Source organism: Hylobates moloch, unplaced genomic scaffold (genome assembly GCF_009828535.3).
Source record: "Hylobates moloch isolate HMO894 unplaced genomic scaffold, HMol_V3 SCAFFOLD_10, whole genome shotgun sequence".
NCBI lineage: Eukaryota > Metazoa > Chordata > Mammalia > Primates > Hylobatidae > Hylobates > Hylobates moloch.
In genome coordinates this window covers 12,787,052-12,800,435 of record NW_026652285.1, presented here as the reverse complement: position 1 = coordinate 12,800,435, position 13,384 = coordinate 12,787,052, and the positions used below count along the sequence as shown (strand labels likewise).

Below are 13,384 nucleotides of genomic sequence, written 5' to 3'. Positions count from 1 at the left end.
GTTGGGGCCGGGCGGGGCCAGCGGGCGCGCGCAGGGTACCCACGGTGCCCCGGGCGGGCACCGGCCGTTAGGGAGTGGGTGCGGTGCCGCCGAGGGTCCCACGCGGAATGCGGGGAGGGAGCGGGCAGGGAGCAAAGTGGCGGCGGGGGCGACAACGCTGGCACCTGGAGGGGCTTAGTGTCCGGTCCACTTAAGGAGAGCTTTTGTCTAAGCAGGGCCGACTGCATTTATTAGACGCCTACTGCGTGCAGAGCGCTCCTAGAGGCTGGGGCGAGGAAGGTTAGAACCGAGTCCGCTGCCCGCTGGGAATTTGGCGTCTCTCGGGCGAGGGAAGAGACAGCATTCCCACGCCAATGGTTCCAGCAAAGCCCGAGGAGTGCTCTGCTCCTGGTCTTGTAGTTGACACCTCCATCGGGGACTCACCTGGTGGAGGAGATCGGGTTACCTGCCAGCTCCCGCTCTTTTCAGGTGCAGCCAAGGATAGGGAGATGATAACGTCTTAAAGGATTAACAAGGAAAACCTTAGAGAGTAATGTATGAAGAGTTGTTCATACCCTGCCGTATTTTGTTATCTCAGGAGGAGAAAGATAGGAAATTTGTTTTTAAATGTGTACCTTATCCTTTGACCTTGTAACTGTACTCCTGGGAATTTTTTTTTTTTTTCCACAGGGTCTCCCTCTGTTGCCCAGGCTGGAGTGCAGTAGTGCGATCACAGCTCACTGCAGCCTCAACTTCCTGGGCTCTGGTGATACTCTCACCTGAGCCTCTGGAGTAGCTGGGACCACAGGTGTGCACCACCACGACCCATTAATTTTTATATTTTTAGTAGAGACATGTTCAGTAGAGACATTTAGGTTTCGCCATGTTGCCCAGGCTGGTCACGAACTCCTGACCTCAAGAGATCCGCCCGCCTCGGCCTCCCAAAGTGCTGGGATTACAGACCTGAGCCATCGTGCCTGGCCCTATTCTTGATAAATAATAGTACAGAAGATGTTCTTTGCTATATTCCATTAATAACAAAAGGAATGAGGGAACAGCATAATGGTCCATGAACCGCATGCTTTTTTATGCAGCCATTTAACTGACAAGTTTTATGAAGATCATATAATATGGAAGAATGTACATGTAATGCAAAGTTTAAAAACAGAAGAGAAGTTGTATGCATATGCATGCAAAAGTATGTAGCACAATGTAAACTACTAAGAACAACAGCGTGGGAGATTTTTTATGTGATTTATTAGTTTTGCTTTAGGCTGTTATAACATTAATGCAATTTTAAATGTTTTGGATTAATATATTTTAATCCTTATTCCATGCCAGTCATTTCTTTTAATGCATCAGTGAAGTCACTTCTCCAGATAGTTACCTCTGAGAGCATTTCATCAGTTTGGATACAGCCTTACAATTAAAGTAATCCAAAAAAGTATATGAAGTTCTAGACATCACACTAAAAATACCACAGGCTGGGCAGGGTGGCTCACCCCTGTAATCCCAACACTTTGGGAGGCCAAGGTGGGCGGATCATTTGAGGTCAGGAGTTCAAGACCAGCCTGGCCAACTTGGTGAAACCCCATCTCTGCTAAAAAAAAAAATATATATATATATATATATATATATATATATAAATTAGCCAGGCATGATGGGGCATGCCTGTAGTCCCAGCTACGGGGGAGGCTGAGGCATGAGAATCGCTTGAACCCGGGAGGTGGCAGTGAGCCAAGATCATGCCACTGCACTTCAGCCTGGGCGACAGAATGAGGCTCTGTATCAAAAATAAATACATACATAAATAAAAAAATACCAGAGATAGTGCCAGCAATTCATTCAACAAATATTAAGTGGCTATTTTGTGCAAAACAATGAGCAAGGTCCTTTAGAAATGCTTCCTTGTACTATAAATATATACAAATCAATGTGAACAATAGCTGCTACCACAATTTAAGAGGCTGAACAGTGGCAAAAAACTTAGCAAACTGATGTAAATTTGCCTTATTTTTATGGCACATTCTTTGTTCCTAGCCACCCAACTAACATAATTTGTAGCTTTATATTAGTTAATATAAGTTAGGATTTCAGAAGGTGATGGGAGACCTGGGGGAGACTGCTTGTTTTGAAGTTTAAAGCAGTACATTCAAAAATGTAAGTGACAGCATAGAAAAATGTATATAGGGTTAACATGCAGAGGTTTATATTTAGCCTTTCCTGTAAGTTTAAATACTATTGTTTAAAGCAAATATTCAGATAAGAATAACACTTTAAAACCATTCAAGGACTGGGCATGGTGACTCATGCCTGTAATCCTAGCACTTTGGGAGGCTGAAGAAGAGAAATCAGTTGAGCTCAGGAGTTTGAAACCAACCTGGGCAACATGGCGAAACCCCATATCTACAAAAAATTAGCCGAGAGTAGTGGCATGCACCTATAGGCCCAGTTACTCAGAAGGCTGAGGTAGGAGGATCACCTGAGCCCACGGAGGTCAAGGTTGCAGTGAGCCATGATCATGCCACTGCATTCTGTGGGGGAAAGAAATAGAGATCAGACTGTTTCTGTGTCTATGTAGAAAGAGGAAGACATAAGAAACTCCATTTTGATCGGTACTAAGAAAAATTCTGCTGCCTTGTGTTGTGGGAAGTCAGGGACCCCAAATGGAGGGACCGGCTGAAGCCATGACAGAAGAACGTGGATTGTGAAGATTTTATGGACATTTATTAGTTCCCCAAATTAATACTTTTGTAATTTCTTATGCCTGTCTTTACTGCAATCTCTAAACATAAATTGTAAAGATTTCAAGGACACTTATCATTTCCCCAATCAATGCCCTTGTGATTTCCTATGCCTGTCTTTATTTTTTGTTTGTTTTTTTATTTTTTTTTGTTGTTGTTGTTGTTTTTTGAGAGGTTGTCTCACTCTGTCGCCCAGGCTGGAGTGCAGTGACACAGTCTTGGCTCACTGCAAGCTCCACCTCCCGGGTTCAGGCTATTCTCCTGCCTCAGCCTCCTGAGTAGCTGGGACTATAGGCGCCCGCCACCATGCCCAGCTAATTTTTTTTGTATTTTTAGCAGAGACAGGGTTTCACCGTGTTCGCCAGGATGGTCTCGATCTCCTGACCTCGTGATCCACCCGCCTCGGCCTCCAAAAGTGCTGGGATTACAGGCATGAGCCACCGCGCCCAACCAACCTGTCTTTACTTTAATCTCTTAATCCTGTCAGTCGAGGAGGATGTATGTCGTCTCAGGACCCTGTAATAATTGCATTAACTGCACAAATTGTAGAGCATGTGTGTTTAAACAATATGAAATCTGAGCACCTTGAAAAAAGAACAAGATAACAGCAATGTTTAAGAAACAAGAGAGATAACCTTAAACTCTGACCGCTGGTGAGCTGGGCAGAATAGAGCCATATTTCTCTTCTTTCAAAAGCAATGGGAGAAATATCGCTGAATTCTTTTTCTCAGCATGGAACGTCCCTGAGGAAGAGAATACGTGCCTGGAGGTATAGGCTTATAAACAGTCCCCCCAGGTGCACCTGTCTCTTATGGTTGAAACTGCAGAGGTGAAATATACTCCAGTCTCCCATAGCGCTCCCAGGCTTATTAGGAAGAGGAAATTCCCACCTAATAAATTTTGGTCAGACCGCTTGATCTCAAAACCCTGTCTCCTGATAAGATGCTATCAATGACAATAGTGCCGAAACTTCATTAGCAATTTTAATTTTGCCTCGGTCATGTGGTCCTGTGATCTCGCCCTGCCTCCACTTGCCTTGTGATATTCTATTACCCTGTTAAGTACTTGATGTCTGTCACCCACACCTATTCGCACACTCCCTCCCCTTTTGAAAATCCCTAATAAAAACTTGCTGGTTTTTATGGCTTGTGGGGCATCATGGATCCTACCAACGTGTGATGTCTCCCCCGACGCCCAGCTTTAAAATTTCTCTTTTGTACTCAGTCCCTTTATTTCTCAAGCCAGCCGACACTTAGGAAAAATAGAAAAGAACCTACATGATTATCGGGGCAGGTCCCCCGAAAGCCTTGAGATGCTGTTAATCTGTAACCCTAGCCTCAACCCTGTGCTTGCGGAAACGTGCTATATTGACTCAAGGTTTAATGGATTTAGGGCTGTGCAGGATGTGCCTTGGTAAAAATCTGTCTGCAGGCAGTGTGCTTGGTAAAAGTCATCACCATTCTCCAGTCTTGAGTACCCAGAGACACAATGCACTGCGGAAGGCCGCAGGGACCTCTGCCCAAGAAAGCCTGGCTATTGTCCAAGGTTTCCCCCCACTGAGACAGCCTGAGATATGGCCTCGTGGGAAGGGAAAGACCTGATTGTCCCCCAGCCTGAAACCCATAAAGGGTCTGTGCTGAGGAGGATTAGTGAAAAAGGAAGGCCTCTTTGCAGTTGAGATAAGAGGAAGGCATCTGTCTCCTGCTCATCCCTGGGAATAGAATGTTTCGGTGTAAAACCTGATCATACATTCTATTTACTGAGATAGGAGAAAACCACCTTATGGGTGGAGGTGAGACATGCTGGCTGGCGGCAGTACTGCTCTTTACTGCACTGAGATGCTTGTGTGAAGCCAAACGTAAATCTGGCCTATGTGCACATCAAGGCACAGCACCTTTCCTTAAACTTATTTATGACACAGTCCTATGCTCACATGTTTTCCTGCTGACCCTTACCCATGATTACCCTATAGTCCTGCCACATCCCCCTCGCCGAGATGGTAGAGATAGTGATCAATAAATACTGAGGGAACTCAGAGACCAGTGCCCAGGCAGGCCCTTGCTTGCTTAGCACCAGTCCCCTGGGCCCACTTTTATTCCTCTATACTTTCTCTGTGTTTTTATTTCTTTTCTCAGTCTCTCATCTCCACCTTGCGAGAAATACCCACAGGTATGGAGGGGCAGGCCCCCTTCAGCATTCCAGCGCTGCTGCATTCCATCCTAGGCAGCAGACTGAGACTCTGTCTCAAAAACAAAAAAAAAAGACTGCTGGGTGCAGTGGCTCATGCCTATAATCCCAGCACTTTATAATGTTAACTAATTTTTTTGCAGGTTTTTTTTTTTTTTATCAAATTAAGGAAATTCTCCCCATATACCTTTCATACTTTTTTTTTTCTTTGAGATGAAGTCTTGGTCTGTCGCCCAGGCTAGAGTGCAGTGGCACAATCTCAGCTCACAGCAACTTCTGCCACCCAGGTTCAAGCAATTCTCCTGCCTCAGCCTCCCGAGTAGCTGGGATTACAGGTGCCTGCCACTGCGCCTGGCTAACTTTTTTTTTTTTTTTTTTGGAGACAGTGTCTCATTCTGTAGCCCAGACTGGAGTGCAGTGGCGCAGTCTTGGCTCACTGCAAGCTCCGCCTCCCAGGTTCACACCATTCTCCTGCCTCAGCCTCCCGAGTAGCTGGGACTACAGGCACCCCCCACCAAGCCCGGCTAATTTTTTTTTGTATTTTCAGTAGAGATGGGGTTTCACTGTGTTAGCCAGGATGGTCTCGATCTCCTGACCTCACGATCTGCCTGCCTCAGCCTCCCAAAGTGCTGGGATTATAGGCGTGAGCCACTGAGCCCGGCCGTGCCTGGCTAACTTCTGTAGTTTTAGTAGAGACGGGGTTTCACCATCTTGGCCAGGCTGGTCTTGAACTCCTGACCTCGTGATCCACCCGCCTTGGTCTCCCAAAGTGCTAGGATTACAGGTGTGAGCCACCGCGCCTGGCCCCCTATACCTATTTTATCTGAATTTTATTATGAGTTGGTGTTGAATCTTGTCAAATACTTTTTTCCGAAATTAATTGACATGATTTTTTTCTTTTAGCCTTTTATTACAGTAGACTACATTGATTAATTTTCAAATACCAAATCAGCTATTTATCCTTGGAATAAACCCCACTTTGTCATGTTGTGTAATTCTCATATGTTGATTAATTCTATTTGCTAATATTTTGTTAAGGATTTTGCATCTTTATTTATGATGGGTACTGTTTGGCAGTTTTCTCCTTTTTTGTGTGTGCTTCCTTTGGTTTTGGTGTCAGAGTAAATACTAACTTCTTAAAATGATTAAGCAATGTTCTTTTCTATTTTCTTAAAGAGTTTGGGTAGGATTGGTGTTAATTATTATTATTTTTTTTTTTTTCTTGAGACGGAGTCTTGCTGTGTCACCCCCGCTGGAGTGCAGTGGCATGATCTCGGCTCACTGCAATCTCTGCCTCCTGGGTTCAAGTGATTCTCCTGCCTCAGTCTCCCTAGTAGCTGGGATTATAGGCGCGTACCAGCATGCCCAGCTAATTTTTGTATTTTTAGTAGAGACGGGTTTTCACCATGTTGGCCAGGATGGTCTCGATCTCTTGACCTTGTGATCCACCAGCCTTGGCCTCCCAAAGTGCTGGAATCACAGGCGTGAGCCACCTTGCCTGGCAGTGTTAATTATTTTTTAACTGGTAGAATTCTCTAGTGACATCATTTGAGTCTGGAGACTTCTTGTTTGTGATTTTTTTATTACAAATTTAATGTTCTTAATAGCCATAAGGCTGTTCTTATTATCCATTTCATATTGGATGAATTGTGGTAGATTACTTTGTTTTTTGAGGAATTGGTCCATTTCATCTAAGTTGTTGAATTTATGTAGAACTAGTTTTAGTATTTCCTTACTATCTTTTTAATGTGTATAGAATATATATCCCCCATTTCTTTCTTTTTTTTCTTTTTTTTTTTTTGAGACAGTCTCACTCTGTCGCCCAGGCTGCAGTGTAGTGGCACAATCTCAGCTCACTGCAACCTCCAACTCCTGAATTAAAGTGATTCTCCTGCCTCAGCTTCTCCCAAGTACCTGGGATTACAGGCACCCACCACCATGCCCAGCTAATTTTTTTATTTTTAGTAGAGATGGGGTTTCACCATATTGGTCAGGCTGGTCTCGAACTCCTTACCTCAGGTGATCCACCTGCCTTGGCCTCCCAAAGTGCTGGGATTACAGGTGTGAGCCATCGTGCCCGGCCAATTTAAACATCTTTAAGGAAACACATCAAAATGTAACTAGAGGTTGTTTCTAGATAATGGGACCATGAGGATTTCTATTTCTTCTTTGGCATATTTGTATTTTCCACTTTTTTCTATAATGAACATCTATTGTTAAAACAGGTAAGATATTGAGTTTTAGCAAGATAAAATATGCAAATAGAAAAATAAAAGAAATATACCCAATGTCAACAGTAGTTGCCACTAGATGATGGCATCATATGAGATTTTCATTTTCAACTTTCTTTTTTTTTTTGAGACAGAGTCTCATTCTGTCACCCAGGCTTCTGGAGTGCAATGGCACAATCTCAGCTCACTGCAACCTCCACCTCCTGGGTTCAAGCGGTTCTCCTGCCTCAGCCTCCCAAGTAGCTGGGACTACAGGTGTGCACCACCATGCCATGCTGTTTTGTATTTTTAGTAGAGACAGGGTTTTGCCATGTTGGCCAGGCTTGTCTGAAACTCCTGGTCTCAAGTGATTTGCCTGCCTTGGCCTCCCAAAGTGCTGGAATTACAGGGGTAAGCCACTTTGCCTGGCAGATTTTCATGTTTAGCTTCAATGTTTTCTGAATTTTCCACAAAAAACATATATTGGAACTATATTGGTAATATCACATATTATTTCACCCCATATTAGATGAATGGGAAGAGGAAGATAAGTGGTTACATAGTCAGGAGAAGGGTCACTTCAATAAACTAAAACTAAAAACTTCTGCATTATTGTCAACTGCTATAGAGTCTTTCAAAGATGTCTAATTGTCAGCTGGGTGCGGTGGCTCACGCCTATAATTCCAGCACTTTGGGAGGCTGTGGTGGGTGGATCGCTTGAGGCTGAGAATTTGAGACCAGCCTGGCTAACATGGCGAAAACCCATCTCTACTAAAAAATACAAAAATTAGCCAGACATGGTGGCCCACACGTGTAGTCTCAGTTACTGGGGAGACTGAGGCATGAGAATTGCTTGAACCTGGGAGCCAAGATTGTGCCACTACACTCCAGCCTGGGTGACAGAGAAAGACCCTGTCTCAAAAAAAAAAAAAAAGAAAAGAAAAGAAAACTCAGGGGACCCTAACAGCTAGCTGCCTTAACATAGCTGATAAGCTATCAAGTTCAGGTCAATTAAATTTGTTCCATGTGGTTCTGCAGGAAGTAGCCAGGACCAGTGTGGTGGGGCTGCAACTGGAATTACATTGAGACAGACCTTGAGATAGGAGGAAGGATTTTTCAGTAGTTTGAAATGGCAGAAAATACATTGGTCTTGAACCTGCTCTTCAAAGTGTGGTGCAGAATTGCAGCCTGGCTTCAGAGGAAGCCTATTAGACAAGTACTGGGTCTCAGCCCGCAGCTCAGACCTACTGAATCAGTGCCTGCAGTTTAAAAAGATGCCCAGGGCCAGGCATGGTGGCTCATGCCTGTAATCCCAGCACTTTGGGAGGCTGAGGCAGGCGGATCACTTGAGATCAGGAGTTTGAGACCAGCCTGGCCAACATGGTGAAACCCCGTCTCTACTAAAAATACAAAAATTAGCCAGACATGGTAGCAGGCACCTGTAATCCCAGCTACTAGGGAGGCTGAGGCAGGAGAATCGCTTGAACCTGGGAAGGCAGAGGTTGCAGTGAGCTGAGATTGTGTCATTGCACTCCAGCCTGGTTGACAAGAGCGAGACTCCGTCAAAAAAAAATTAAAGATATTCTAGATAATTTTTTGTGCCTATTCTGCTTATGTAGATAAAAAAAATTTGAGACATGATCTCACTGTGTCACCCAGGCTGACATACCATACTGAATTCTCATATTACTTCCAGTAAAATCTTAGTTGATTCTCTTAGGCTTCTTTGGCTGTCTAACATTTATCATTTCATATGCAAATAATGATAGTTTTGTCTCTCCCTTTTCAATACTTATACTCTTTCCTTCCTTTCCTTTCCTTTTTTTTCCTTTCCTTTCTTTGTTTTTCTTTCTCAGGGCCTTGTTGTCACCCAGACTGGAGAGCAATGGTGTGATCTGCCTCACTGTAACCTCAAACTCCTGGGCTTAAGGGATCCTCCTGCCTCAGCTTCCTGAGTGGCTAGGACTACAGGCAAGCAGGTAATTTTAAATTTTTTTTTGTAGAGATAAGGTCTCGCTCTGCTTTCCTGGCTGGTTTTCATGCCACTTTAGAGGAAGGACTCAGGTTTCCTTTTTTCCCTACTTTTAAGAGATTTTTTTAATTATTAGGAATTGTCTGTTGAATGTTAGCTAAAACAGTCCATAAAATGTATTAAGTGCCAGCTGCATGCAAGACCCTAAGTTAGATACAGTCAGCCCTCTTCATCATCAGATCCACATCTTCAGATTCAACTAGATGAGGCTGAATATTTGAAAAAAGAAACAATAAAAATACAAATAGAAAGTACAGTATAACAACTGTCACCATTGTACAATATCTATACACTTTATTAGTGATGACTTAAAAGTACATGGGACCAGGCATGCTGGCTCACACTTGTAATCCCAACACTTTGGGAGGCCAACCTGGGCGGCATAGTGAGATCCTGTCTTTACTAAAAATAAAAAAAAATTAAAAAAATTAGCCAGTGTGGTGGTATGCACCTGTAGTCCCAGCTACTCAAGAGGCTGAGGTGGGCAGATCACTGGAGCCCAGGAGGTTGAGGCTGCAGTGAGCTGTGACTGTGACACTGCACTCCAGCCTGAGTGACAGAGGGTGATCCTGTCTCTAAGTAAGTAAATAAATAAAGTATATGGGGGGGTGTGGGTTATATGCAAATACTGCACCATTATATGTAAGGGATTGAGCATCCACAGATTCTGGTATGGTGTGGGGGGAGCGGTATCCTAGAACCAGTCCCCTGCAAGATAGCAAGGATGACTGAACTGTGGAAGAATCCAAGCACTGTTAAACAGCGTATAATTCCTGTCTTCAAAAAAGTTATCTCATCAGATAGATGAGACTTATAATGAATAAAATGAATGAATAGAGATTTGGAGCTAATGGTTGTTGTGATGGATAATCTTAATTGCATTTTCTTCCAAAACAGATTCATTCTCATAGGAGGGCATCAGAGGAAGATAAAGAAGGATCCTCAATGTCAGACATCTGAGCCCGAGCTAAGCCATCATAACCCCTGTGACCTGCACATATACATGCCCCACTCCAACTAATCGATCGACCTTGTGACATTCCTCCTCTGGACAATGAGTCTCATGATCTCCCAACCCTGCACCTTGTGACCCCTCCCCTGCCCACAAGAGATAACCACCTTTAACTGTAATTTTCCACTACCTACCCAAATCCTATAAAACTGCCCCACCCCTATCTCCCTTTGCTGACTCTCTTTGTGGACTCAGCCCTCTTGCACCCAAGTGAAAAAAACAGCCTTGTTGCTCTCACAAAGCCTGTTGGTGGACTCTCTTCACATGGACGCACATAACAGTTGGGAGTTCAAGACCAGCCTGACCAACATGGTGAAACCCTGTGTCTACTAACAATACAAAATTAGCTGGGTGTGGTAGCGCAGGCCTGTAATCCCAGCTACTTGGGAGGCTGAGGCAGGAGAATTGCTTGAACCCAGGAGGCAAAGGTTGCAGTGAGCCAAGATCGTGCCATTGCACTCCAGCCTGGGCAACAGAGTGGGATGACCCTGCCTCAAAAACAAACAAACACAAAAGCAAAACAAAAAAATGGCCAGGCGCAGTGGCACTCACACCTGTAATCCCAGCAGTTTGGGAGGCCAAGGTGGGTGGACTGCTTGAGCTCAGGAGTTTGAGACCAGCCTGGGCAACATAGTGAGACCCCCATTTCTACAAAAACTAGCTGGGTGTAGTGGCACGTGCCTGTAATCCCAGCTACTTGGGAAGCTGAGGTGGGAGGATCGCTTGAGCCCAGTAGGCAGAAGTTGCTGTGAGCCGAGATCACGCCACTGCATTCCAGTCTGGGCAACAGAGCAAAACCTTGTCTCAAAAAAAAAAAAAAAAAATTGTAATCAAGATATCCTCCACAACCCTCAAATTCTCTGGTCCTGATAATTCCATAGGTAAGTTTCACCAAACTTGCAAGGAATAAAACCTCATGTCTTGTGCAAGTTGTCCCAGAAAATAAAAATAGAAAGTCACCCAAATCATTCTGTGGAGCAGGTAGAAACTTGATTCTAAAGTCATATAAAACAGTAAAAGAAAATAAGGCTCATTTTGCTTATCAACAAAGATGGGAAAATTCTAAATAAAATATTAGCAAATCAAATAGAAAAGAGGACAAAAGTCAGGCCCATCAAAGTAATTTGACATTAGAAAATTAATCAATATAAAAGCAAAACATAGCAGCCGGGCGCGGTGGCTCACGCTTGTAATCCCAGCACTTTGGGAGGCCGAGGCGGGCGGATCACGAGGTCAGGAGATCGAGACCACGGTGAAACCCTGTCTCTACTAAAAATACAAAAAAAATTAGCCAGGCGTGGTGGCGGGCGCCTGTAGTCCCAGCTAGTCGGAGAGGCTGAGGCAGGAGAATGGCGTGAACCCGGGAGGCGGAGCTTGCAGTGAGCCGAGATTGCGCCACTGCACTCCAGCCTGGGCGACAGCGAGACTCCATCTCAAAAAAAAAAAAAAAAAAAAAGCAAAACATACAGTTATCTCGGTAAATGCAGAAAAAGCATTTGGCAAAGGTAAACAGCTATTTATGATGAAAAAAATCTATCAGAAAGTTAGGAATAGAATACCCTTGACATCTACTAAAAGCAGAAAGACATTATGGTCAGATGAGAAATTTCAGACTCATTTTGCATTGAATTGGGGAAAAAAGGCAAAGATAGCCATTGTCAAAGCTACCTTTAATTGTAGTATTGGAAGTCTTTGCCATCATTATAAGGCAAGAAAAATAAATTAGAGTTATAAGGATTATTAGGGAAGCAAAAAATTTATGAATCAGAAAGTTCACCAACATTGCTGTGTAAATGGTCACTTAAAAAATTAATAGCCAGGCGTAGTGGCTCACACCTGTAATCCCAGCACTTTGGGAGGCCGAGGCAGGCAGATCACAAGGTCAAGAGATTGAGACCATCCTGGCCAATGTGGTGAAACCCCGTCTCTACTAAAAATACAAAAATTAGCTAGGCGTGGTGGCACATGCCTGTAGTCCCAGCTACTTGGGAGGCTGAGGCAGGAGAATTGCTTGAACCTGGGAGGTGGAGGTTGCAATGAGCGAGACTGTGCAACTGCACTCCAGCCTGGGCAACAGAGCAAGACTCCATCTAAAAAAAAACAAAAAAAATTAATAGTCAGGGGTCTCTGGAGAAACAATCACTATGGTGCATTCATTCATTCATAGGGAATAAAAAAGGATTTATTAGAAGGAATTGGCTTATGTGATTATGGAGGCTGGCAAATCCAAATCAGCCCAAGTCTGAGTCGATATCTCAGTTTAAGTCTGAAGTCAGGAAGCTACTGTAGAACCAGGAAGAGCCAATGACTCATTTCAAAGGCCATCAGGCAGGAGAATTCTCCTACTTGGGGGATGGTCAGCCTTTTGTTCTGATCAGGCCTTCAACTTATTGGATGAGGCCCACCCACATTATGGAGGGCAATCTGCTTGACCCAGTTTACCAATTTAAATGTTAAGCTCACCCAAAAACACCCTCACAGAAACACCCAGAATAATGTGTGACCAAATAGCTGGGCACCCCATGGCCCAGTCAAGTTGACACATAAATCTAACCAATACAGTGTTCCTCCTCACTAAGGTAAAATATTTAAAAACTATCTCCAGCGAATCATGCCTGTCCAGATCCATCCCTTTGCAATGTGCCTTTGCTCTCCTGCCCACCACCAGGCCCTCAAACATGTGAATGAAGCCATCTTGAAGCCTCTAAGACAGTCCAGTCACCCCACTGATGTCATGTGGAGCACTTTCTGCAGAGAGTTGCCTGAAACTCTGATCCCCCAGAATCATGAGTAATAACATGGTTGTGGGTTTTTTTTTTTTTTTTTTTGAGATGGAGTCTTGCTCTGTCTGTAGCCCAGGCTGGAGGGTAGTGGCATAATCTTGGCTCACTGCAACTTTCGCCTCCCAAGTTCAAGCGATTCTCCTGCCTCAGCCTCCTGAGCAGCTGGGATTACAGGTGCCCACCACCACACCTGGCTCATATTTTTTTTGTATTTTTAGTAGAGATGGGATTTCACTATGTTGGCCAGGGTGTTCTCAAACTCCTGACCTCAGGTGATCTGCCCGCCTTGGCCTCCCAAAGTGCTGGGATTACAGGTGTGAGCCACTGTGCCTGGCCCGGTTGTGTTTATTCACTGAGTTTAGGGAGTGGTTTACTATGCAGCCATACATAAGTGATGTAACTGATACTACTGATTCAATAAGTAATGAGAAAATATG

The 13,384-nt window shown here is 44.1% G+C and overlaps 1 long non-coding RNA gene across 1 annotated transcript; it reads left to right on the top strand.

Moving 5' to 3' along the window:
- The first annotated feature begins 285 nt into the window (after nt 1-285).
- Nucleotides 286-11,267, top strand: LOC131384519 (uncharacterized). The gene is made up of 3 exons (XR_009215441.1): nt 286-787; nt 8,977-9,099; nt 10,050-11,267. It is a non-coding gene; the product is annotated as an uncharacterized LOC131384519 (long non-coding RNA).
- The last annotated feature ends 2,117 nt before the right edge of the window (nt 11,268-13,384 follow it).